This window comes from Rattus rattus, chromosome 17 (genome assembly GCF_011064425.1).
Source record: "Rattus rattus isolate New Zealand chromosome 17, Rrattus_CSIRO_v1, whole genome shotgun sequence".
NCBI classification, from domain to species: Eukaryota; Metazoa; Chordata; class Mammalia; order Rodentia; family Muridae; genus Rattus; species Rattus rattus.
The window spans coordinates 8422836-8450002 of NC_046170.1; positions in this window are offsets into that span (position 1 = coordinate 8422836).

Here is a 27167-nt window from a genome sequence, read left to right on the forward strand (position 1 = left end):
TGAACATAATTCGTTAAATGACAGGACACTTGTATTTTTAATTCCATATAATTTTTAATTCCATATATATATTGGGGAACAGATGCATAAAACTGCATTTCAAAATTAAAACCAGAGTTTGATTTTTCAGCTTAAAGAAAACCTTGTCATTAGAAGGCCTAATGACTTAAATTCAATCTTTTAGCCCAAAAGAAAGTAGGAAAGAGTCAACTTCCTAAGGAAGTGGTCGCCTGGATTTTACTTGCCTTGGGGCATGCATGTAATCACTTCTACTCAGATGCAAACTTTTACTCACATGTGGGCTTAATTAAATAATTAACGGAAAAGAGTGGAAACAAGTGTCACTGGTTAGAGGCTCCAAGTCCTAAACTGGTCCATCCCAATTTCCTCTTAAAGGAAACTAAGAGCCCTTTAGGAGGCACAGGGACTTCCTGTGTCTGCGCAGAAACAGTTTAATATATCCAATTTTGTGTACAATCAATAAGCACCTTCTCCTTCCTATCTGCAAGCCTGACAATTCTCCCTACCAGCCAGAGAGACAGATCAGAACATTAGTTTCTCATCTTCTTGCCAGTTGACACAAGAAAGATGTTTCTTTGTAGAATCCAGTTTTATGCACTAAGATCTTACTCTTATGCTAGAGAGTTGCAGTTGGCAATCATGAATATTGATTAAACTGATAGTCAAATCTTTGTCCGCAGCCCACAAATCCAGATTTCTTAGTAACTCCTAGATCTCGATGGCTGTCTGGCTTTCTGACTCTCTTTCTCTGTATTTCCTTTCTATGTTTTAATGATATATTGCTTATACATAATTCATATATTGTAAAATTCATAGTTTTATCATACATATATTTATACATGCATATATACATATGTACACATATACAAATAGAAGTGCACACACACATGTGGTGAGGTTTGCTTATAATGTATGGTAGAGGAGTGCTTCCTTTCTTTTCCTGTCTGAATCACACTCTCTCTTTTACAAATCCTTGAAACTTACTTACCCAGGAAAGAATTCATAAGCACTAGGACATTTTTTTTTCTTTATCTCACTTTAAATAATCAATTTTCTTAAAAGAGTGAAGGTTAGATAATTTATTTTACCCTTTGACAACTGTGCCTTCAACAGCTCCCTGGATTTTGGAATTAGAAAACATCACAGTTGTGCACAGAAACGCACAGCTGTTATTTTTAAATCATAATACAACAATCACCATGAATGCTCTGTGAGCAATTGTTTAATGTGCACTGTGAGTTATAAAGAACCACCCAGAGAGGTCCCCAAATTTATGTGCAGAAAACTACACTGACAAGCCTCAAGCTTTTGAAGGGAAATCTTTTGCAGTGGTCTGCAGAGAAACTTTTGCACTCAGTGTTGTGGAAGGCAATGTTCTCTTATCACATGTGATAGTAAAAAAACATCCCTTTTCTTCTGAATATACTAACTGTCTCTTCCAAGGCCATGTGCTATACAAAATCCTTGAGGATAGTTTTGAAAGAACTATTTTATGTGATACTTACATGCACAACAACTTCCTCTTTTTCTTCTTATAAATGTGAAAAACCAGCATTTTAGGTTATTTGCACAGCTATTCACAATTAGAAAAGGGTATATAGTCCATGATACTTTGCACACTGGAAACTGGCACAGAAGTTGTTGAAATTTTTTCTTTATAACTCAGACATGACATGACATGCTGAAGGGGATACACAATGGTTAGTGTCCTGTGAAGGAGGTAGGTACTGGTAGGGCAGACTGATTGAGAGTGTGGAGGTGATTCCAAGAGGAGCCTCTTGTTCAGAAGACCACAAATGTCGTCAGTGTGTGAAAAAAATAAAAGTACTAGAAAGAAAAAAAAAACAACATATGTTATGAAAATGCAGAACTATATATGAGTTGGACACGAGCTTCCTTGCTTATAAACACTTTCAGGAAGTTGTTGTACACCAAAGTGTGTGAAGATCCTCACCTTCCCTCAAGAGCATGGTATTCAGCACGGCGTTTTCTTATCTTTGGGAGAAGGGTATCTAGGTAAAATAGCCGAGAGCTCCATGCTATTAATGGAAAATACATATAATGTATTCAGATTTCTACAATTTGGAGTTGTAACAGTAGGTCATGGGAAAAAATCATTGAATAGATAGCCTCTATTTTCATTCCAGAAAAATAATCATGTTGGAAGTATGCATGTCTGTGACACAACTGGAAACATGTCTCAGCTAAATATAGCATCGTAGTCATGTGCATATGACTACCAAGTTATTTTTGTAACAGAAAAATCATATAAATCATGAATATCATATTGAACATCAGTATATAAAACAGAAATGGTGTTCAGAACGATAGAAGTGATGTCAAGTAAAGATCAGTCCATACACAGATTGCAGCTTACAAACTGTCAGTAACATCACTTTCAGGGATCAGATGGGCATTAGCCCATGGGCATGAGTCATACAATTGGTGCATAGACGTACATTCATGCAAGTGAAACACACACAGATATAAAATAGAATTTAAAAAGATGAAAATCTATAAGCAAGAGAACTTTTTTTGAACACAAAAATGAACATTTTATACATTTTTAGGGCTATGAATTAGACTTTTTTTACGCTAATTGATTTACTACATGTGATCTGTGCTAGAGCTGAAAGTCAGAACCCCTATATTCTTCACAGAAAGAACCTCCCTTGTAAACTCAGAGGAAAGACTGAACCATTTTTTCCTGCACACACAACTCTTATTAGTTTTTTTTTCTTTATGTAAAAGAAAAAAGTTAGAGAAGAAAGCAGTGTCCATTTGACTTTAACAGTTGTTAGGCAGTCAGGTACTTCCGTGAAAAGATTTATTTTATTTAAAACTTATCACACTGCTACACAAGTAAAGAGGCAGTCAAGAGAGTGGGAAAAAAATCTTTGCCAACTGTACATCTGACAGAGTTAGTATCTAGAATATACAAAGAATGAAAAAGAAAAAAAGCTAAGCATCACAAAAGCAAACAACCTAATTAAAAATGTGATTTGGAACTAAACAGAGAATGCTTTTTAAATTATTAGTATTAGTATTAGTATTAGTAGTAGTAGTAGTAGTAGTAGTAGTAGTAGTAGTAGTAATAGTAGTAGTAGTAATCATTTTATTCATTTGCATTTCAAATGATATCCCCCTTCCCAGTTTTCCCTCCACAAACCCCATCCCATTCCCTCTCCACTTTGCCTCTCCACCCACTCACCTATTCCTACCTCACCTTTCTAGGATTCTTCTAGCTGAGGCATCAAGCCACCACGGGACCAAGGGCCTCCCCTCCCACCCTCCCATAGGAGCTAGATAAGGTCATCCTCTGCTACATATATATCTGGAGCAATGGATCCCTCCGTGTATACTATTTGGTTGGTGATTTAGTCTCTGGGAGCTCTGGGTGGTCCAGTTAGTTAATATTGTTCTTCCTATTGTTAGTTAATATTGTTGCAATCCCCTTTAGTTCCTTGAGTTCTTCCCTTAGGGTCCCTGGGCTCAGTCCAAAGGTTGACTGTGAGTATCTGCACCTGTCATAGTAAGGTGTTGGCAGAACCTCTCAGGGTAGTGCCATAACAGATTTCTGTCAGCAAGTGCTTCTCGGCATCTGCCAGAAGAATGGATGGATCACTAGGTGGGGCTGTCTTTGGATGGCCTTTCTTTCAGTCTCTGCTCCATTTTTTGCCCCTGCATTTATTTCGTCCCTGCAACTCTGGGTTAAAAATATTGAGATAGGTGGGTGGGCCCATGCTCCAGCTGCGGCCCCTCCCTATCTTCTAGAGTCTGTCTCTACAGGTTATCTCTCCTGTATGTTGTGTATTCCAGCTAATGTGGCTACTCCCAGATCCCCATCGCCCATTGCTACATAATTCTATTCAATTTCCTGACCCTCTTTCCTGTCATTTCCCATACCTGATCTGGTCCTCATCCACTTTTTCCTCCCTTACCCTCTGCTGCTACCTCCCATGTTCCTCCTACCCTCTATGTACTGTAACTATTTTGTTTCTCTTTCGATGTATGACTGAAGCATCCACATTTTGGTATTCCTTCTTGTTAAGCTTCATATGGTTTGTGGGTTATATTATGGGCATTTAGAGCTTTTGGGCTAATATCCACTTACTATATAACATGTGTGTATCTCTGTGTTACCTCACTCAGGATGATATTTTTCTATTTCCATCCATTTCCCTGTGAATTTCATGAAGTCATTCTTTTTAATAGCTGAGTATTACTACTTTGTGAAGATGTATCACATATTCTGCATCAGTTCTTCTCTTGAAGGGCATAGGGGTTGTTTCCAGCTTCTGGATATTATAAATAAGGCTGCTATGAACATAGTTGAGCATGTTTCCTTGTTATATATTGGAGCATCTTTTGTGTATATAGCTGGATCCTTAGGTAAAATAATTTTCAGTTTTCTGAGGAACTGCCAGATTGTTTTCCAAAGTGGTTTTACTAGCTTGCAATCCCACCAACAATGGAGGAGTGTTCTTTCTCCACATCTTAGTCATTCTGATTGGTGTGGGGTGGATTCTCAGGGTTGTTTTGATTTTGATTTCCCTGACAACTAAGAATGCTCAACATTTCTTTAGCTGCCTCTCAGCCATTCGGCATTCCTCAGCTGAGAACTCATTGTTTAGCTCTGTACCCCATTTTTTTTTTGGTTTGATTTTTTATTGGCTATTTTTTATTTACATTTCAAATGTTACTCGTTTTCCCAGTTTTCTGATCATAAGTCCCCTATCCCATTCCCCCTCTCCCTTCTTCTGTGAGAGTGTTCAGCCTCCCCAACCACACCCTCTTCCAGCTCTGACATTCCCCTACAATGGGGGGGGGGGGAGAGGCATCTAGCCTAGGCCAGACCAAGGGCTTCTCCTCCTATTGTTGCCCGACAAGGCTACATATGCAGCTGGAGCCATAGGCCTGTCCTTGTGCTGTACCCCATTTTTGAAGGGCTTATTTGATTCTCTGGATTCTAACTTCTTGAGTTCTTTGAACATTTTGGATATTAGCCCTCAGATGTACAGTTGGTAAAAGATCTTTTCTTACTCTGTACACTGCTATTTTTCTTATTGACAGTGTCATTTGCCTTACAAAAGTCTCTTCAGTTTTTGTTTTTTGTTTTTGTTTGTTACTTATTTGAAGTGCCAGATTTTATTTACAATGATTCCAGATAATAAGGAGAAATGCTCTATAAGATCAATGTGACAGCAGAAAAACGATATCATCAGGAAACAATGTCACTGGCTTTGAATTTAGCCCCAACACAAGCATGTACAGCATCTCTTTAGCAATAATTGGAGACAACTAATATGCAAAGAGTAATGATTTACTCACAATTGTCGTGAGTTTAGTCCATGACTGGTTGGACCTATGATGAGCGTGTGACTAAGCAACATTTCATAGTTCAAAAATATAACAGAATATAGCTATTACACTCGTGGGTAAGACACAAAATAGGAAAAGAAAAAAGACCAGAAACCACAATTTTTTTGAAGACATTCATCAAATGACTTGAAGATGTTTCATTAGTTCCCACGGTGCAAGTTCCATTAGTACTGTGCTGAGTATGAGGCCCTTACCACAGAAGCCTTTTCACTTTTACACGTTCCCTTTGACATTTGTTGATCTTAGAGCATGAGCCATTGGTGTCCTGTTCAGGAAATTTTCCTCTGTGTCAATATGTTTGAGGCTCTTTCCCACTTTTTCTTCTATTAGATTCAGTGTATATGGTTTTATGTGGAGGTCCTTGATCCACTTAGACTTAGGCTTTGTACATGTAGATAAGAATGGATCAATTTGGATTCTTCTACATGCACACCACAAGTTGAACCAGCATCATTTGGTGAAAATGCTGTCTTTTTTCCACTGGATGACTTTGGCTTCTCTGTCAAAGATCAAGCATCCACAGGTGCATGGGTTTATTTCTGAGTCTTTAATTTTATTCCATTGATCTACCTGTCTGTCTCTGTACCAATATCATGCCATTTTCATCACTATTGCTCTGTAGTACAGCTTGAGGACACAAACTAAACAGATAATTCTTAAAAGAAATAAAAAGTCTGAGAAACATTTATAAAATATTCTAAATCCTAAGCTAACAAGGAAATAAAATTTAAATTTAAATTTCATTCTGACAGAGTTAAAATGGCAGAAATCAAATCTGCAAATGACAACAGTGATGCTGTGGCTGTGTTTGGAAAGGAAGTTATCTACTGAGGATGGGTGCACACACCCTGGTAAAGCCACTATTAAATGCACTGTCACAGTGCATCAAAAAGCTGGAAATGGGTCAGCTATGAGATCAAGCTATATAATTCTTGAACATATACCCAAAAGACTTTGTATCCTAATGAAGAGGTATTTGCTCGTCCACATTCAGTGCTACACTAGGCATATATGTTGCTACATGGAAATAGCCTTTATGCCAATTAATTGCAGGATCAAATATGGTATATTTGCGTAGGGAATATTTAGCAGCTGTTAAGAAAAACAAAAATTCCTCTTCCCATTACAAAACTTTCTTTTCCCCTCAGAGAAATGGAAGCCCCATAGATACTATCCCACCCTCAGACTAGGAAGATTGAGAGAGGGGGAGCTGCAAACAGATTATAAAATGAAAACAAAATCAATTATTGAAAAAACGTTTATAATAATGAATCCAGACAAAAAGGAGAACTAACAGGATCAATCATTATAAAATTTTAAACATTACAGTGTCATCCTATAATACTAAAAATGTACTAAAATAATATTTGTAAATATATAACATATATAATATATAATTATATGAATAAATAATAGAAATTAAAAAATGGAAAACAAAAATTCCACATTGGCAAGTAAATATATGGAGTAAAAACATTCTAGTGAAGTAACCAAGATCTGAAAACCAGACAGGTTTTTTTTTATCTTTCCTACATCAGATGTGCTTATTTTATTTGAAATATCCATAGAGGTCAAGAAAGGAGTAATGGGCCATACTATGTAGGTGAACTTTCAAAGGAGGGAAAACAAGGCACTGAATAGCATAATATTAATGACTAAGGGGACTAATGGAAAAGAAATTGTTAAATGGTAAGAATGATTGTCAGGAAGAATAGAGAAAGGATTATGGAGAGGAATAACTAACACCAAAAGAATTTCAAAACTCCATATAGATACTATCACTACAAAGGGTTTTAAAATATATACACATAAAAAGATTTTAAATGTAGTACCCTGTAGCAGAATGATGATTGCCCTCTACTGAACACCAAAAACTGAAAGTCTCATGCCATAAATGGGTTTCCTTCTTTAGAGGTGAGGACAACTGAAGTACCATAGATTTCCAAGTATTACAGGGTTTGTTATTCCAAATGTTCTTCGTCACTCTTAAAATATGAAGATAAGACCATATTGGTAAAGATAACACATACTTCAGTAACAAATCATGGGGGAAGTCAAAGTGGTGTTTACCTGTAAGTTTCATCCCCTACAGGGTTGCTTTCTCAGTGCCAGAATTTGTTATTTACACATCTTGCGATCAGAATTCTGTGGCCCTGTGAAGTATAAAGTTCAGTTTGGTAATACTTTTTCACTTCTGTAATAATAGCATGAATGCCAGGCGAATAACCAGCCCTGTCTAACTGGATTTTAGGCCCAAACAACACATTTACACCTATACATCACCCTGCTACCATAGCCAAACACCTTGGCTGGCCAGATTATAGCTTCAATGGCTGCAACCAATACTGTTAATCTAATAAGTGGACATCACACTAGATCATCTCCTAATAATTTATTGGTCTCACGATCGATAGGTTCATTGCTAAAATCTCACCAGAGAAACTTTTTTTTATAGAAGATGGGAGATCAACTCAGAGAACCACAATTGCCTAAAGTGTAGAGGATATTGGAAGGCTCATCCATAGAAATGCCCCTTTACTAAAGATTCATGGATAATTGTATAAAATGAGGCAGAAAGCTATAAGAGCCAGGCATAGTAGATGACTATAAGAAAATAGTTCATTGTTGTGAACATAGCAGTACAGCTGCATATATAATTTCAGAGCAATTGAAAAGGAATACATACTCATAAAATATTATGTAAGCCAAAATTCCAGCACAAAAAGAGAATTGTCTTGAAGTACCACACTGGATCTAGTACCAGAAAAACAGAAGAATAATCTTAGCTACTAAAGTCTTAATTGCCTGAACAGTAAAATCAAAATTATCTATCAATTTAGCATCAATATTTTTATTACTTAGCAAAATACATAATTAATTGTAGACATGTGCATAATGAGAAACTGTGGTACATGTTCTCTGATACAATACATCCCATTGTGCTTGATCTCTCTCCTCTTCTCTTCTCTCCTTTCTTTTCTTCTCCTCTCTTCTCTTTCCTTCTCTTCTCTCTGATTTGCTCTCCCCTTTTCCCTGCTTCCCTCCCTCCCCTCCCCTCCCTTTCCTTCCAGAGACTTCTTCTTCTCCTTAGTCTCTCTATTCTCTTGTATTTTCTTTCCCTTCCTTTCTCGCTCCCCTCTCTCCATCCTACCTTTTCTGTGTTCTTTCTCTCTTCTTCCTCCTCCTGTCCTCATACCCCATGTGTCTGTGCATGCTTGTGCATGCGTGTAGGCCTGAACATGTGTGTGAATGTTAATATCTTAGTTCCTATATGTTTATAAGAGTATGGATGTCCACGCACATATACATGTGTACAAGGGTGTGCTTGAAGAACAGAGACCAACATTTGTTGAACTTCCTCAGTAACCATCACCACTGTTTGTTTGAGTCATGTTCTCTTACTAGCCTATAACTTAAGTTGTAACCAAGTAAACTAGATAGTTGACCTAGGGGACTTGTTTATTCTTGCCTTATTAGCTCTAAAGTTAAAAGTATATGACACTGGTCTGTTTTACATCAACATCAAATCTGGAATGGGGCAAATATCTTCAGGGCTATATGGCATGTATATAACCAACACTTTTATGTCCTCAATCTCCTTGTTTCTTAGTGGTAAAAATAAAAATAATTAGGACAGTAATGAGGGAAATCTGAACTGAACATTTAGAATGAACTCATTCAGAACATGGCACTTGGCATGTTTTCACTATTTCTGACTTGAGTATATCTTTTGGGAGGGAAATATCTAGAGCTGAGTATTTGGGACAATATGCTGATTTAGAATTCTATTAATGCATTAATTCTCTTGCATTAGAATCATAGACCCTTTTTCAGAAATTTACCCCTGATTTTAGTGATCTACATAGTAAAGTATTAGCTGTCAATTTTTATTTCATTCAAATAATGGGTTACTCCACTTTGCCTCTTCTAGTGGCATACTTAGTCACATACCTAATATGACTTACTTATAGAAATAGAAGGTTTAGTTTGTGCAGTAAATCCCCAGGATTCAGTATGTCAGTAAGTGATCATTTTCGGCATCTAGCCATAACATCACAGTGGAAGCATGAGGCAGAGTAGGACTATCAGCCTCCAGAGGAGGACGCCAAAGAGAGTCAATAAAGAAGTTACAGAACCATATCCTTACATAGTGATTGATCTCTGTGATATGTGGTTCTCCTACTACCTCCCTGCTCCCTGGAGCACCAGTCCACAACAACTACAACAACAACAAGAGCAACAACAACAAACACAACAGCAACAAAAACAGCAAAATAAAACAAAAAACAATCTTTTATCACATGGACATTTGAGAGCTTTTCAAAATCTAACTGACAGCAAATAATATTGGGAAATCCTAAAGTCCATAAATGTACTTCTTTATTTCCTTACTATTTGGAATGTCTACTTTGTATTTTTTTCCGTTTTTCCTTTTTTTCCTTCCTTCCTTTCTTTCTTTCTTCCTTCCTTCCTTCCTTCCTTCCTTCCTTTCTTTCTTTCTTTCTTTCTTTCTTTCTTTCTTTCTTTCTTTCTTTCTTTCTTTCCTCTTCTTCATTTTTCTTTCTAGAGGGGTGTCCTCAAATCCAAAAAGATAATACACAGACCTTTTCTGATTGTTTCTACTCCCTGGCAGCTCATCAGCTTTCTTGTCTCCCTGTATTTCTGAAATGATTTCTTCTTTTGCTTCCTCAAGCCATCATAGTTTCTCCTTTTATAAGCTTGGCATGATAATTTCTTAATTCTCCCACCATCCATCTCCTAGGTTTTGATCTTATTAATAATATTTTGGTCTTTTATTCTGGGTATAGATTTCTAGGATCTAGGATACCTGAGTCAAGGCAGTCAAAGGAAGGTAAGCACAATTTCCTCATCATGTTTCATGATGCTATCCACTAACCTGTTATTCCTATAGCAATACTTGATTAAAATATCCATTTTCAGGCAACAATCATTATCATTTTCCAAATATGCACCATCATTTCCTTCATTGTCTTCATACTGATGTTACTAGTAAAAACGGAAATTTGAAGTAACACAATAGGTTCATGTCTTGCTTAAATTTGACAGATATAATTAAATTTGTTTTATAAAGCCTTGATTCTGAATGAACAACAATTCTGGATGAACTGATATGTGTAAAACTTTAATACTGATCAATAAGTTCTCTTTAGTTTCATCATTCCTGTTTTCATCACTATTAATTCGCAACATATTTTCCACATTTTATTGTGTTAAGCAATACAAATATTTGTGTAACCAATTCAGGACCAAGACAATCAGATTCCGTACGTTGTAAAAGCAACAAAGATGAGGGAATGAGGCTTAGTTACAGTAACACTTCCAAATAATGTTTTTTGTTAATAAAAGGACCTAGAAAATCTGATAATTATGTCCAGAGTAGATGAAATGAACAAGAATTCTGGGAATTAAGCTCATTTAGTAAAAGTTTAAGGTACTTTTTCTACTCTGAGGGTGAGTATCACTGTTTTACCAAAAGACAGTAAAAGAGTCTTATGATTTCTAGACCTCCATAAAGAGTCTTGTCACTGCCATTTCAAAAAGAACGATTGGGTTTCAGGACAACATTTTTGTTAAAGAGAGAAATCCTCAAGGTCAGACTGTTGACATTCTGAGGTGAGGTAGTAGTTGAAAGAGTGATGGGGTACAGTGTTGATTAGCAGCGTACTGCAAACCTCAGGAGATGGGAAACATAAATGTCCCTGTTCTGAAGGATTGGTTCATGATGCAGGGAATGCTCAGCAGTGAAATTATTAGGGAAAGATTTGATAAGAGCGATTTCGCCTGAATCCATCTACTAGTCAATTGACAGATTAACTGAACAAACTATTCGGAAATGGAGAAACCTGGTCAGGTGGAACCTGAGGTGCTAGAAGCACATCTCTGAAATATATATCTTATTCAAAGTATTTTCCTCTAGCCCTCTTGCTCCTTGCTTAATTGGTACTACAATGTTAACAGCTCTACTATATCACACAATTCACACAATTATGTTCTGTTTTTCCAAGGCCAAGAGTTCTAGCTATGGCATAATACTTCTCAATCTGATCCAGAGTAAGTCATTCCTCCCTTCAGTTGCTTGTCTTGAGTGTTTTGGTATGGCGTTAATACTAACCACAGAATTTCAGAATGCTTCAATGTAGTTCTTTCTACAAGTGTTTATTATCTACGTACCTTTGATAAAGCTACCCAGTGTGACTAAGTATCCCTTTTCTTTTCATTCTTTCTTCCTTTGTTTAAGAGGGAGACAAAAGTAGTCATAAGATCTGAAGTGTAAGGGTTACATTCATCCGTTAAGTTAGCTCATTGAGAGCATATTCAGTACTATTCACAATCATTATTATTTAATAGTAGTAAAGTGGGCGATATTTAACTACATCGTCCTCAGTTTTTCCTAGGATATTGTGTATGAACAGAGTAAAGAAGTTAGAAAGCATAAATGACATTTTAGCACAACCTGGCGTTTTAGGAGAATTCTGAAGCCATGAGTCAGGAATACCGACATACGTGTTTTCCAAGAGGAAGCTATCCTAAGGTGCATGCGTCACGTATGTGCCAAATATTCTTCAGAATGTGCCTTTCACATCTCATCTCCTGAGAAACTAAAGTGTTTGTAAATTAAAATATTTAATAGAAGTACTTAAAAAAACAAATTGTAGGGCTATATGTTGTCTCTTCTACCTACCCAGTGTAACCAGTTGTTTCAAATTTCTGTGCCAACTGTATAACTCTGGCATAGTCTCAAAGATGCTATACATCATGACCAACATTTAAATTCTATTCCATGCCAAATACAGCATCTGAACTCAGGTGGAAATAACTCAAAACTGTACTTTTTCTAATGGGATGCAAAACAGGGTCAAGAGAAGGACAAAGAGTCTGAAAGAAGAGGACAGATGAGAGAAATGGAGGGTCCTCCTCCTCCTGGGAGCTTTATACTTTTCTTATCATCCCCCTTGCACCCAAGTGCTCCCCTGCTTTTCCCCCTTCAATTATTCCCCGGTATTGGCAGTGCCATTCAATCTCTCTGTCAATGTCTCTCTATTCTGTAAGAGAGAAAGATAAGCACATTTTCAGAAGGAGCACAAAAGGAGCTTATATATGTTAGTTGAATAATTATTAGGACTTTCGGGCTTTATTTAAAGATTTGGATGTGAGCCTTACACATGGGAATGGAGATAGAAGTGTGGCTTCAAACTCCGTCTCCAACATTGCTGTTATTTGCATAAGCAACAGGACACTGTGTCAGTTTGGGATGGATTAGGTTTTTCATAGAGAAGGTTAAGACAAGAGCAAGGGATTATGGTATATTCTAATGAAGTGCTGGATTTAGTGACTCTGCATCAATGTGGTTGAATAATTGGCGGCTTGTGGGGGTTCAGATGATTTGTTCAATTATATATGCTTTGGGAGAAAAAGGAAAGAGTGTTATCAGTGGTGATTGCTATACAGCAATGAGTGAAAATCATTCATTAAGGCTGCATATTTTGATAGCTTCTGGTTCTCTGAAGTTTTCTGATTTGCAGCTCTAATCACTCCTGCTTATTCTCAACCATGAGTAAATTACAGGAGAAGAGCCAGGCATATTTGACTCATCAGGAAAATGTACGTTTTGCTCCCAAATAAAAGGGAAATAAAATATCACTTTCAAGTAGTAAAATCAAAAGCTTTAAAGTAAAACCACTTGTGTTGGAATCAAGTTCTGAACTCCATTTAAAACAGGGGGATTTGACAAGGTAAATGAAAAGAAAATCACCCTTTGTCTGCATTAAATCAAGAATAATTAAAATTCAGAGACTACATGTATCCTATGCTTAGGCAATCTCATGTTAAATTTGTGAGATGACTCATTAATGGTTTGGTGCCCTTTTACTGTGAGTTAATACTGAGATTAGATAACAGAGAGCAGAATGTTCAGAGGTATGCGTGTATCCCCTTTTTATCATATTCTATCATCACTTTAATAGGAATCATCTGAAGACCTACTGATCTGAAGACTTAAAAAATAAGCAAAACTTAATTTTTGTAGTAATAACTCTGTGATGAAATCTGTCTGGCATTTCCAGTTTTACACTACTCTTGAGAGCTGGTAATCTGGGACCATTCACAATTTTTGAGATTGGAGACAAGATCATAAAATGGACATCCTTGCAGAGGCTGCATGACACAATAATCCTTTACACAAATAAAATTTCAATCTCTAAGTTAAATGACACAGTAAGAGTGAAAAAAAGGAAAAGAAATTAAAACCATTTTAATCAAACTGTAGCATCTGCTTTTTTAAAATCATTTTAGGAGTTAGATTAAACCTCAATTATTATTTTTCTCATTTTCCACAGTAGAAGTTCTTCCATATTTACTAACGGTAAGCCTGAGTTGGTACAACTATCCTGCTCAGACCTGTCTATTCCTCATTTAATGTCCTAACGCTATGCCGAGCATGCAGCATGTGCTCTGATATTATTGGTGAGGAAAAAGCATTTCTTCTACACTTTCAGCTATTACCCCAAGAAACATTTACTTTCAAGATGTCAGCTCTCATCTGTGTTAAACAATGTTAAGTGCCATGGCAAAATTCCCCCTTTTGAGATAGACCTTCTTACAATGGGACACATTTAGTGACCTCCAAAAATCCAGTATTGCAGTGTTACTTCATAGAAGTTATTAGGCAAGTTCCGTACATATCGGCTGATTCTTTATTATGTGTGGGAAACATCGCATGGCTAAACTCGGGTTTTGAGTATAGGCTTCAAGTGCCCTTCCTCTTCATCCTGGGTTAAACCATGTAGTTTAAGGGCCTTGGAGACACAAATATTATTTGAATAACATACAGATGACCTCGGGTCTCAGGGGCTCTCTCAGATTGTTATGGAGAGAGTCCAAGGAAGAGTAATTTTCAATGATTTGTGACTAGTAAGAATGATATTTATTTGCTATGCTTTTTTGCATTCTTCCTAGTTCTTTCTTTGCTTTTTATTTATGAGAAGTATTCTTTCTGTTACATTCCCTTGGATTTTTTTTTAAAAATATTTCTCTTTTTCTCTGCATCACACAAACAAAAGCCATCCCAACTCAGAGATGTGGTTAAATTTTAGTACATCTCCTGAGTCTTAGATTTTGATGATCATGTATCAAAATATGAAGATTTATACAAATCATATTAGCCATTTGTTCTCTAGATGTGAAGGTTTTTTTCTTTTCTTTTGTTTAAGTGTTGATTATTAGTAGCATCAGAACGCTGATTCTACTTTGGCAAAGCCCTGTTGCAAAAACTTGAACCAAGAAGGTTAAAAGTCATATATGGAAGAGAATGGGTTATGGTGTGGAGCCATCTCTGTATATACATTTTCCTTAAATCCACAATTATCTAATTCCCTAATGCAAAAACTGTACCAACCTGTTTTTGCTATCACATTTGTATTGTAAGGTTAGTATACAGTTTGGTGCATAGAATTCTTCAAAACTTTACACTGGCTATTCATCGAAGGTGTCTCCTTGGCAGAACATAGTAAATTATGCCCTTTTTATATTTGATGAGTTATAAGTTTTTATAAATTACATCATTAAACAGTATTAACAGATTCAAACTGGTCTTCTTTAAGTATTTCAGAGAATCCTCTTCATGGCATCTAATCTGGGACTAATGGATCCAGCAAAATGAATGTTTCTCTGGTGATGGAAGAGACAAGGTTTCTCACCAGGTTCAGTTCACTGGTTTTTGTATCTATGTTCACTGCCTGGTAGAATGACAGTCCGAGAAAATTTATTTGATTTCCAGTAACTCTTCTTGCCCACATGTCACCTAACTTAGAGACAAATGCCTGCCTGACTGGCATGTTAGTCTCCTTCGAAATGTCCATGAGAAAATGGCACTTAGACTCAATTTCCTGCCTGGGCTAGACCATAAACAGTCAGAATAAGAAGCACTCTCTTTTACTTAATCCACACAGACTCAGTGACAGCATGGTATTTTTCCTGCTTATCACCCAAGTGCTCAGCTGTTTTGACACAGTTCCTCTACTGCATGCAGCTCCAGCCGTACAGGAGATAGAAACAGTCCTCGCCAAGCAGGGATTCTGTCACACTATGTTTCTGTGCTGATAAGTGAGTGTCAGAGTGCAGAACCCAAGGTGTCCTCCAAGCTAGATCCTTTAGGACAGGGCAACATAACAATTTGTAGACAAAAGCAGCCCACGAGATGAGTGCTGACCAATGGGACCAAGTATTTCTGCAGTAATAAGGCTGTTGGCAAGGCAGTCTTCTCAGCAGGGAAACGAGTAAAGTGGCCACTAATTGCTGGGTTCGAGTAAGCAGCTTTTTCTATCTTTAAAAAAATAAATAATGGGTGTTGACACAGCTTCCCACAGATGTGCATCTAAAACGCCCTTGCCGCAAGTATTCCTCGCTGTCCCTCCTTGCTGTCCCTAAGCTTTTATATATTTTGAATTGGGGGGTGGCTTATTTTGAACTTGTCACCACATTTTCCATGAGAGCAAGAGTAAGAGAGATCCTTTTCTATTTAAAAATTGTCTTCTAGGACAAAGGTTTTTCTATTTAAAAATTGTCTTCTAGGACAAAGGTTTTTTTCTTTTTCTTTTTTGTTTTTGAATCAGATTTGCTATCTATTGGATTTTGTTTTTTTACCTAAGGATGACATGTATAAAATTGCTCAGAGTTCAGTGAAATAAAGCCAAACTATCAGGGGAGGAATAGCAGCATATTTCCCTTTCTTATAATCTATTAATCTACTGAAAGAAATTTTTCTTCATATCAATGAAAACTTTTAGATTATTTGTCTTGTCAAAGCATTTATTCCTATTATTAAATGAAGTGCAAAAGAAAAAATACATTGCCTCAGACTCCCCAGTGGCCACTTCAATAATTTGTTTAGTTTTTTTTTTTTTTACCATATACTCCTGAGCCTGTTAATCTGTATGCATACCATGTACCTAAAATGTCCACAGAAAGCAGGAGAGGGTGTTTGCTACCCTAGAAACAGAGATATAAATAGTTGTTAGATTATAGATGTGTGTGCTAAGAACTGAACTTCTACATTCTGCAACAGCAACAAGTGTTCTTCCTCTTCACACCTGTGGTCTTTGAGTGAATAATTCTTTTTGCACATTTTTTAACATAGATAATTTTCTCATAATATAATCTGAATACATATTTCCCCTTCCCTCTTCGCCAAACAATTTCTCCTCATCTTCTCTCTACTACTCCACTTATGTCTCTCATTAGAAAAGAACAGGTTCCTAAAAGATCACACACACACACACACACACACACACACACACACACACACACACGCATACAATACAACACATTATATATGTATATATGTGTATATATATGTTTAAATAACATACATTATTTATATGATTTTAATTTTATTTTGTTTTAAGATTAAACAAAAACCAACATATCCAAGTTGGACAAGACAAGCCAATTGAAAAATAAAAGAGCCCCCACAAAGACTGAAAACTGAAAGCTACAATATATATATATATATATATATATATATATATATATATATATATATATATATTTATGCTTGCATGACATGGAGCTGTCTTCCCAATTCTCCAATACATGTTTTAGTAAATGAAGAAAATGTAAAAAGGATCATCATTCATCATATATCCCTGTGCATGAAAATACTTTAAATTGTAGGACGATACTTATCATTTATTAGAAGATACTTACTTTTGTAGACTACTCCAATTCTCTGGGTCAAGGGGAATAATTCAGGTAAATAAAACTAGAGGTATTCCCGATGATATGTAAGATCTTATAATAGCCACAACACTTAATATGGAAGAATCTAATATTCTAAATAGTTTGTTTCTTTTAAAAGAAAACAGTGCTCAGCAAAGCAAAGATGAGTAAATCATGATATGCTCACATCTTAATCAATGGCTAACAGGAAAAACAACTACAAACAAGGATAGAAGTTGTTACATCATCAGAGTGAGCTCAACATATGGGCTCCTAAGTTTGTTGTAGTAGATATGATTTGAGTCTCTGTATTTTGCTTAGCACTCCCAGCTGAGTCAGACAAATAGAGAAAACATTGGGTTAGTATATATCTACAATTATAAACTTCAAAACCTAAGGTGAGGGTAGAAAGTTGCAGAGTACTACATAACTATGAGTTACTAGACCTGAACATTCAAAACATTCAGTACAAGACAAAATTATGTTTAGTGATGCATGTGTGTGTATATATATATACATATATATATATGATATATAACATGCATATGATATTAAAGCATGTACCAATATAATAGGCATTGACTTCATGCTTGTGATTACCTCGATAGCAAAGAACATGATAATCAAAGACTATTTTCTTCCATGGGGGTTTAATTTTTCTTAACAATATATTTAACATTTATTATCATTGAATCTCAATGTAAGCAGCATATAAGATTCACTGTGGCTTTAAAATTTTGATCATATATTGAAATATTTCCAAGATAATTTTAGAATAAGGAAATGATTCCAATTTGTAAAAATGTAATCATCATTTTACATAGGAGTGCTAGAACTATAGATTTACACTATCTGTCAGTGCTTTGGTATGCATTAATTACTAAAAATTCTCCTTGACTTGCAACTATGATGAGACAATGTAATTATGCACGCTTTATTACTGTCTGTTTTCCTTCTGTTTTTTATCAAAAATGTAATTAACGCAGTCAGATAATCACATGCAATTTCCTAGGATCTGCAAGGAGTTTCCTGACTACCTTACTTGAATATCTTTCACTGCTTCCTGGGTTCTGGTTGAGAGATGACAAGTAGAGGTCAGAGAATGCACGAGCCATCATACTCCCTCATAATTACTCTAGAATATCACTAAATGACAGCCCATGCACATTATCTTCAAATATTGATGAATATAGGCATCTTGACCTATAATCATCATTTGCTTTAGATCTTGTTTCTTTTAACCTTGAGGGAAGAGATTGAAACCTATATGGTAGCTTCCATCTGTAGTCACTCAGTATATTGAACGTTACCCATCCAATGGGGTTAATTGGAAAATAAGTGAAGTAGGTCAACTGTATCCCAACCCCCCATCTATACTAACTGCAAAGAAATTTCCTGACAAATGTTGCTGCTTATAATAAAGATGACAGAAACAGTTACAAACTAAATGCTACCAAGTCTACTGGCGTGATCTGGCTACAGTGTTTTGTAAACATTTTAGCAAGTTGGAACAAAGACAAAATTTCCCCATCAATTATTCAGAAAGGTCATCACAGACAAGTATTTGCAGGCTGATGTAAAAGATTGCCTTCATTCAACTGTCAGTTCGATATGATTTGAAATTTCAGTAATAGGGAGCTGTATAAGATGTTGCAATTTATACTGTTTTAATCTGTAGATATGACTATTGATAAGTATAAAATTATAACAAGACTACAAAGGCAGAAATTTTGATGAGATGTCACAGAGATGAGGAGGTCTATCTTTGTTTGAACGTTGTTTTGGATTAGCTTCAGTTTGTTTTACGTTTATGTTTACTTTTCATATTGTTCATAATATAAGAATATTTGTAGGTGTTTTAGATAAAGATGTCCTCATCTTTTGTGATAGGGAAACTCTATATTGAATAGAGAGAAATAGAAATCAAAATGAAAGAACATTTATAGAAAAATAAGCCATAAAACAACCTGACATTTATTTTGCATGTGGTCTTCAATTACATACCTATTTTTTTCTTTGTTGATCCTCAGCTATGTAGGCAAACTTTATCAATGGTAGAAGCATAAACCAATTTTATGTTATCTTTCATTTAATGGTAAAATTAAGTAGAAAAAATATTCCGGCTAAATTCTAGGCTCTACCATTTTTATGCATTTCTCTTCAACAAACTTTCTTAAAATGTAGAGATACTGGATTTTGCAATTGTGGTCTGTAGTTTTGAAATGAATCCATGAGTTGACATCCCAGGAATTCACATCAAAACCAGACACGATGGCACAGATCTTTGAGATCTTTAAGCCTCAGTACTGGGAGACAGAGTAGCAGACGCCAAGTATTCAGTAGTCAGGTAACCTAGTTCTATCAGAAAACTCCAAATAGGTGGGAGGCTTTGATCATATCCTGTTCATGTAATAACATTAAATGTTTTTAGAAGATAACTGTAGCCAATCTTTTGCTTAAACATGTGGATGCATAGGTAAGCATGCAATTACAGGCAAGGCTTGCATATGGCATATATACAGGAAAGCATGTGAGGCCAGGTGGAGGTGACACACACCTTTAATTCCAGCACTCAGGAGGCAGAAACAGGTGGTTCTCTGTGAGAAACAGACCAGTCCAGTCTACCAGTCTACAGAGAGAGTCCCAGGAAGCAAGGAGTACATAGATTCTCAAATAAATAAGAAAGAAAGAAAGAGAGAAAGAAAGAAAGAAAGAAAGAAAGAAAGAAAGAAGAGAAAAGAAAAGAAAAGAAAAAAAGGAAATAGAAAAAAAGAAAAAGAAAAATTAGAAAGCTTAGGTATTTCATTCTACAATACTATCAATATAATATTCTGGAAAAGTATGAGTAAATTCAAAAACCACTTTACAGTGAATAATATGATTATTATATCCTATATAAGTATATAGTTCTTAAACATAATGATTATACCTCTATTATTTAAGGTTTCTTCAGTACATATGATGCAACTGAAGTTATGTACAAATAGGGCATGTTGAAGTGTGCAGTAATCAAACTTAGGTTAGTTGGAACCTTAAGGTCAAGAAGGAAGCAAAGCAATACTTTTATGGTCCTTTGCTCTCTAGTTCCATTCTTTTGTCTGAACATTTTATGATGTCCTTTTCCTTTGTTAATAGCTTAGTAATATCAGGACTCCTAGTGGAAGTTTGAGGAGAACAACCCACGCACAAAACCTTTAATCCAAATTTTTTCCTACCTACAAGATTGCAAGGACAAAGGTGGAGCAGAGACTGAGGTCAGTTAATGATTGACCCAACTTGAAATCCATCTCATGGACAAGAACTAATCCATGACACTGTTAATGATACTCAGTTATACTTGCAGACAGGAAACTAACATAACCATCCTCTGAGAAGCTTAGATGGCTGAAAGAAATGCAGAAACTCAAGCCGAAAATTAGACAGAGCTCAAGGAGTCCTGTGGAAGATTTGGGAGAGGAAGAAGGATTAAGAGAAGACTAACAGTCCAACGCGGTACCTAGAGCTGGGCATAAGCCTGCGGTTTTAAGAAAAACACATACTCAAGCCAGTCGTGTTACATGAATGCCCAATTTTTTGCTTTCTTCACCAAATATATACCCCAAGAAACACAGTTGGAAAACTGGTTAACACCCTCAGGAACAAAGGAAAGAGGAACAAAAGACAGGAACTCCTTATCGCCCAGGTGTACCACCAAGGTGTGTGGTTTCCTTTGTTAGAAACAAAAAGGCTTCTACATGCATTAGTAGGGCTTCAGCAGGGGTCAAACACTGTAGGGTACCCAGGAGGGTCGGACATAAAAGAGTCAACTAACATGAATCTTGGAGACTTCCAGAGACTGAACCACCAACCAAAGAACATACATGGGCAGGATCTAGCTCCCCTACATTTATGTGCAGCTTGGTCTTCATGCAGGTCGCCCAACACCTGGAGCAAGGGCTGTCCCCATGCCTCTTGCATTTCTGGGCATCCTGTTCCCCTACTATAGGAATGCCTTGTTTGGTCTCAGTAGAAAAGGATATACCTAGTCCTGCAGTGACTTGATGTGCCAAGCTAGTTAGGTACCCAATGGGTTCTCTCCACTTACAAGAGCAGAGCGGGAGGGACTACCTAAGGAAGGGACAGAGAGGAGACGGGAGCTACAATTGGGATATCAAGTGAATAAATAAAGAAATTTATGGAACAATATATAAAGAAATATATAAATGTGAAAAAAAAAACCAAACCACCGCAACAAAAGCCCACCAAAGAAAGAAGATCCTTTGCTCTCTCTTATGTGACTCTTTTCAAGGGAGATAGACACTTTATCGTAAACCATGTGTCAGCAAGTAAAAAGACGATCAGAGGGTGGGGGAAATAACTTTTTAATGAATACTTTTCTCTTATGCTATTAAAATACTATAAAACTTCAAAACATATCAAACATCTATGTCTTGCCCACATTAACCATTCTGCTGCTACACTTAATTCTGTAAGTTAGACAACACTTCGGAACTTATGTACTTGTGAAATGCTTTGGCAGAAGCCTTATTTGGAAGAAGTAATAAATCCTCATGGGAGCTCTCAATTTTATAATCGTGAAGGACGGAACAACATTGAAAACCACCAGAGAACTTTCTGAAATGGTAAACTAAGAGTGTTTTTTTTGTTTGTTTTTGTTTGTTTGTTTGTTTGCTTTTTGCCTCTTAGGCTTAATTTGTAAAGTTAAAAAGATTAAGCGTATATACCAAAGTTGAAGTTATCATTTGAATTTCAAGAGATAAATATCAGTTATTTCTAACCCAATATTTTGGGCCGAGATTCAGTTCTTTTAACCTCGATGGGTTTAGATCATGAGTGGTTTCCTAGCCATATCAGGCCTATAGGTCATCTTTAAATGCTGTGACTCTACTTATTAACGTGGTAATAAAATTCTGATGTGAAGCAGAATCTGTCACTAAATCGATTTTCAACAATATATAAACTATCTCTTGATGTGATCTTCTTGTAAAAGATGAATTGCCCTAGAAGCCTGTAACTAAACAATGAGTAGCCTGAATTTTGTGGTTCGCAACCTTGATACACACTGTAATCATTTGGGGAAAGTGTGTTATGCTCTTAAAATTTAGCTCTAGACCCTGCTTTTAAATCAGGTTTTTATGTTTAGATATTGTGGCTCTGTCCCTTTCCAGGGACTCTGATATCCAATTCATTTGGACTTTTTGATGGACAATACTTCTAAATATGAGTCTATATACTTATTACATCAACAGTTCCTGAGATGCTGATATCAACCCATGCTACACTGAACCAAAAAACAAAAAATGGTGGACAATTGTGATAGCTGTGGAGTACAGAGAGGAATCTGTGGATAAAAGCACTGGGTCTTCTTCCAGAAGACACAGATGGTAGGTCATAAACATTTGTAACTCCATTTCTAGGGGAATCTGATCACCTTGTTATGCTTGCAAGAGCATCAGACATACATCTGAGATACACCCCCCATATATATATATATATATATATATATATATATAATATACACACATAAAATAATGAAAAAAATTTTGAACAAGTGACAGCTTCAAGCAGGTGGAAATGAAAGCTTGAAGCCAACTCTCCCACAAGGAAATATCAAATGAACAGCAATACACAGACCAAATGTTTTTCTAATAACTTCACAATGCAATTAATACATGTCAATCCCCAACATCAGTGTAAATTATGCAATACCCCATCACAACAGCAAAGGTTGTGTGCTGCGTTTGTTTGTCACAGCACTTTCCTCTAACAAAATCTGCATGCTATGAATGAGATGAAAAGAAACATTCATGACATCATGCTTTGGAGGACATACAAGAGTAAAATATACATCTAGTAACTTAGTTTTTCAAGGATTGTCCAAGGGACCATCTCCTGTCTTGTCTGCCTTAGAGTATTGACAGTTGCTGACATTGTTGGATATCTAGGGAATAATGAAAAGAAAGGTGAGTGTGAGTTTCCAGTGTCCCAGAGAGAATAAATTGCTTTAGAGAGGCATTGGGATGGAGAGCAAAATATCATAAACTATAGGATAACAAATAGGACAGAAACCAAAAAAACAAGTGTTTTAGCTATGAATTAACACAGAGAAGCCAGGAGATATCATGTACTCTGAACAAAGAAGAGTAATATTCTCTCATATGCAGGAATCCCGAAGAGTGAAATTCTTCTTTTTTACAAAGTTAACTATTTTTAAAATGTGAAATTTCTGAGAGAGCATAACAATATATACAGAGAAAAATGAACTAAAACTCGACCATGAGACAAGCAATTCTTGCTAAATGTGTCCTCCAGGATTTTCCTACATATGAATTAATACCAAAGGTTTAAAATAATTGCTTCAAAGAGATGTTCATTAAAAGGTAAATAAAACAATATATAGAGGCAATCAGTTATCAACATAGACAAAAAATATAGAAAATAGATCAGTGAAAACTCTTGAGTTATTGAGTAACATAACTGAATAAAAAAAATCTGATTCGATTCAATGATAGTCTGAAGTGAGTAGGAGGAATTAAATCTTGATGATAGAGCATTTGAAATCATACAAAGATTGCCAAGCAAATATTGGGACTCTGGATTATATCTGCAAAATTCATGCAATGCTGAGAATGATGGCCTTTGCCTGCCAAGCTACTGATCTTGAAGCAAGTTGAGAGGTTGAGAGAGGATATTCTGGAAGCCTGTGGACCATATGCTCTAGAGTAGGAAAATCCTAAAATAAAAAGACCCTGTATCAAACAGGTGGGAACCAAAAATAAACATCTGAGGTTTTTCTGACCACTCCATGCATACAGTAGCAAATACATAACTGCACTCATATGAACATGCTCCAGCTCCCACATACTCATGTTCATATACACATATTTATACTTAATCTTATGATGGCTGAAGAAACCAAACAGAACAATGTAATTGCTTTTCAGTCTTTTCTCTAAGATCAAGTGGAAATAACATAAAAATGTCAAACATAATAAAATTATGTCAAGTGGATAAATGTTTGTGTTTTATGTGTGTGTGTTTGCAAAGGGAGAGAGAGAGAAATGTGCACAAAGCCTATTTAGAATATTCATATCACCAAGCCTTTAAATGTGAAGAATAAAATAAATATCATCTTAAAAGCTCAGTGGACTATATATTGTTAAAATTCAAAGGCACATTGGAATGACATTGATGAAAATTAAAGTCAAAAAGGGAATCTTGAAAATGAAAGAAAAATGTTAAAGATGCTCAGTAGAGATTCTATAAAAAATCTGATTATATTTATTACCATACGCTTTTCTAGCATAATCAAAATAGGGAAGTATATTAAAACCGTTGAAAGATAAATGAATCGGCAACTAAGAAAATTGAAAATAAAACATCTTTAAACATAATAGAAATTTTTAAGATATTTTCAGATACATAAAACTTAAGAATTTTATCACTACTGGATTTGACATACAAGATTTATTAAAGAGAATCCTTCAGTTTAGCATGCAAGTATTTGAGACTTCAAATTCAATATTCATGAAAATCCAAGGTTCCTTAGTAAAGTTGGATAGTATTGATTTTTTGTGGAAGGCTATTTTATTTTATTGCAATAGGACACAGACCAATTTTAATTCTCACGAATTTAGAATCCATTGGCAGTAAAATGATGGATTTATGGCAATGAAGATACAACATTAAATATAATTTGTTGCATTAATGCAATAAGGGAGGGCAGAAATAAAACAGGATATCATAGTATACAATTAAACTTGGTAATGATTTAGCTTAGTTTACTGTAGCTTAAGGCTGTTTTATTAATCACTTGTTATAGCTACAAAATGTCACAGGAATATACCCAGCAAGAAAGACTAACAAGTCTACATCCTGCCATAACCTAAATGTTCCAAGTTAGCAAGAAGGCAGGAAAAGAAATCAAACAACAGCAAAACATAGATAAGCACACTGGAACAACAATGACACCTTCTAGCTGCAGTCACTTTAAATGTGAATGGGTTACCTCACCCAACAAAAATTCAAACTTGCCCTCCAATTAAAAGGAAATTGAATCTATATATTGGCTAATATAAGGGATTAATATTACATTGAAGGACATTTATAATGTATATGAAATATAGAAAAATAAAGATATTCTCTGCAAATGGAATATACACATATTCTGAACGAAACACATATAGTAACGAATAAGGAGATAGACATAACTATTCAGAAGGTAGTTTGAGAGCATGTCTATTGAACAAGAAAACTGCAGTAGTACCATCACCTCTAACCCCAGGACCTATAACCTCTCTAGACATGGTCTTTTGATATGTTTTACAATACAGAGAATACATATTCATCTGCAAAGTAAGTTTCAAAACTAACCATAAATTGGTTAGTTACCTCAAGTCATTCATGGGACTACTGAGACAGTTGGCAGTTCTTGACAGGCAGATTGGTACTGTACAAATTCGACCAATGTTTTTCCTCCTCCAGCAGCATGCATCACACCCTTAATACTATGAAAGCTAGTGTTCAAGGAGAAGGTTTACAAGTTGTTTTCAATTTGGTTTATCTAGGTTCAACGAAATGTCTTCTATCTTCAGTGATATAGTTTTATTCTCGTTGTTATAAGTAATGATGAACAATTGTAATAGCTTGAGCAGTCTGGGGTATATATCTGATGAGATAGTCTATGCCCACTTATGAGATTTCATTTAGTTCCTCTTGTCTTCTGCCTGAAGCACTGTCCTCTACGCAGGGAGCCTTTGTTCAAACTCCTTCTTTAAAAATGCTTGCAAGTAGTGAGTTTTCATAACAGTTACTTTCTTAATTTAGACTACCTCATCCCCAATTTCCTCTTCTCCTCTGTCATGGTAACAGCATCCTTCTACAGTCAAATATTTAACTTAATGTTGACGGAGAGCAAGAAGGAAATAGATAGCAACACAGAAATAACAAGAGATTCATTTTTTTCAGTGCAGTTGTGGACAGAATAGAATAATCAGATGGCAGATCAATAGGAAATTGAAGGCTGTTGAAAGAGATTATAGAAGCCACAAATTAAATGAATGGCACACGTTAGCCAAGATTGATGTCACATCCATGTAATCTTAGAATTCAACAAGCTAAGGCAGGGGGATCCTGATATACCATGGAAAACTTAAGGCTATTATGAACTAAAGAAAGTTTATTGTTTCAAAATAAAAGGCTAAAAATGTAAGTATAGGAGTGAGCAGAAAAAAATTCAAAGCTTTGTGCAGTGTTGGAGGTTATATAAAACAGGGTGGTCAAATGAAGCTATGTGCCAAGGATTTCCAAAATGTGTAGAATTACCTTATGTTTTAGAGATCTCACATTTTAGTAAACAAACACACACACACACACACACACACACACACACATATGTGTGTGTGTGTGACTTCTAAAAGAAAAATGGATGCTGTCAAAATATAATGTAAATAAAAATTGTGCTGGATATAATAAGTTACTAAAATGGACATTTACTATAATAATTCCAATTTTATGAGACATAGTTGAAAAATGTCAAATTCTTAGAAAAAAAGGAGAATTATTATCTAAGAGCAAAATAATTTGGTGTAAATTTCTTCCAGTTGATATAGATCTTCTGATTTGCAAGAAATAAAAAGATAAGAAATCTTTTACACAACATTTCAGTATTTTTGTTAATTTTATGCTAGATTATTTTTTCAAAATTAGGAAATTTATTTTGGTAGTCAAACCTGGGGGGGTGTTTCTTTAAAAAACAGTATTAAATCAACATTATGGGGAGAGAATTAGGTACAAAATCAATATGGAATACAATGTAAAACAATCCTTAGCAATATAAAAACTGCTAGTAATACTACCATCCCAGATTTCAAGCTGTTCTACAGAGATATAGTAATAAAAGCTGCATGGTATTGGCATGAGAACAGACTCATTAATCAATAGAATGATTTGAAGATCTAGACATAAAGTCAGACACCTATGGACAGCTGATATTTTTTTTTTATAAAAGCTAGATATCTATGAAGAAA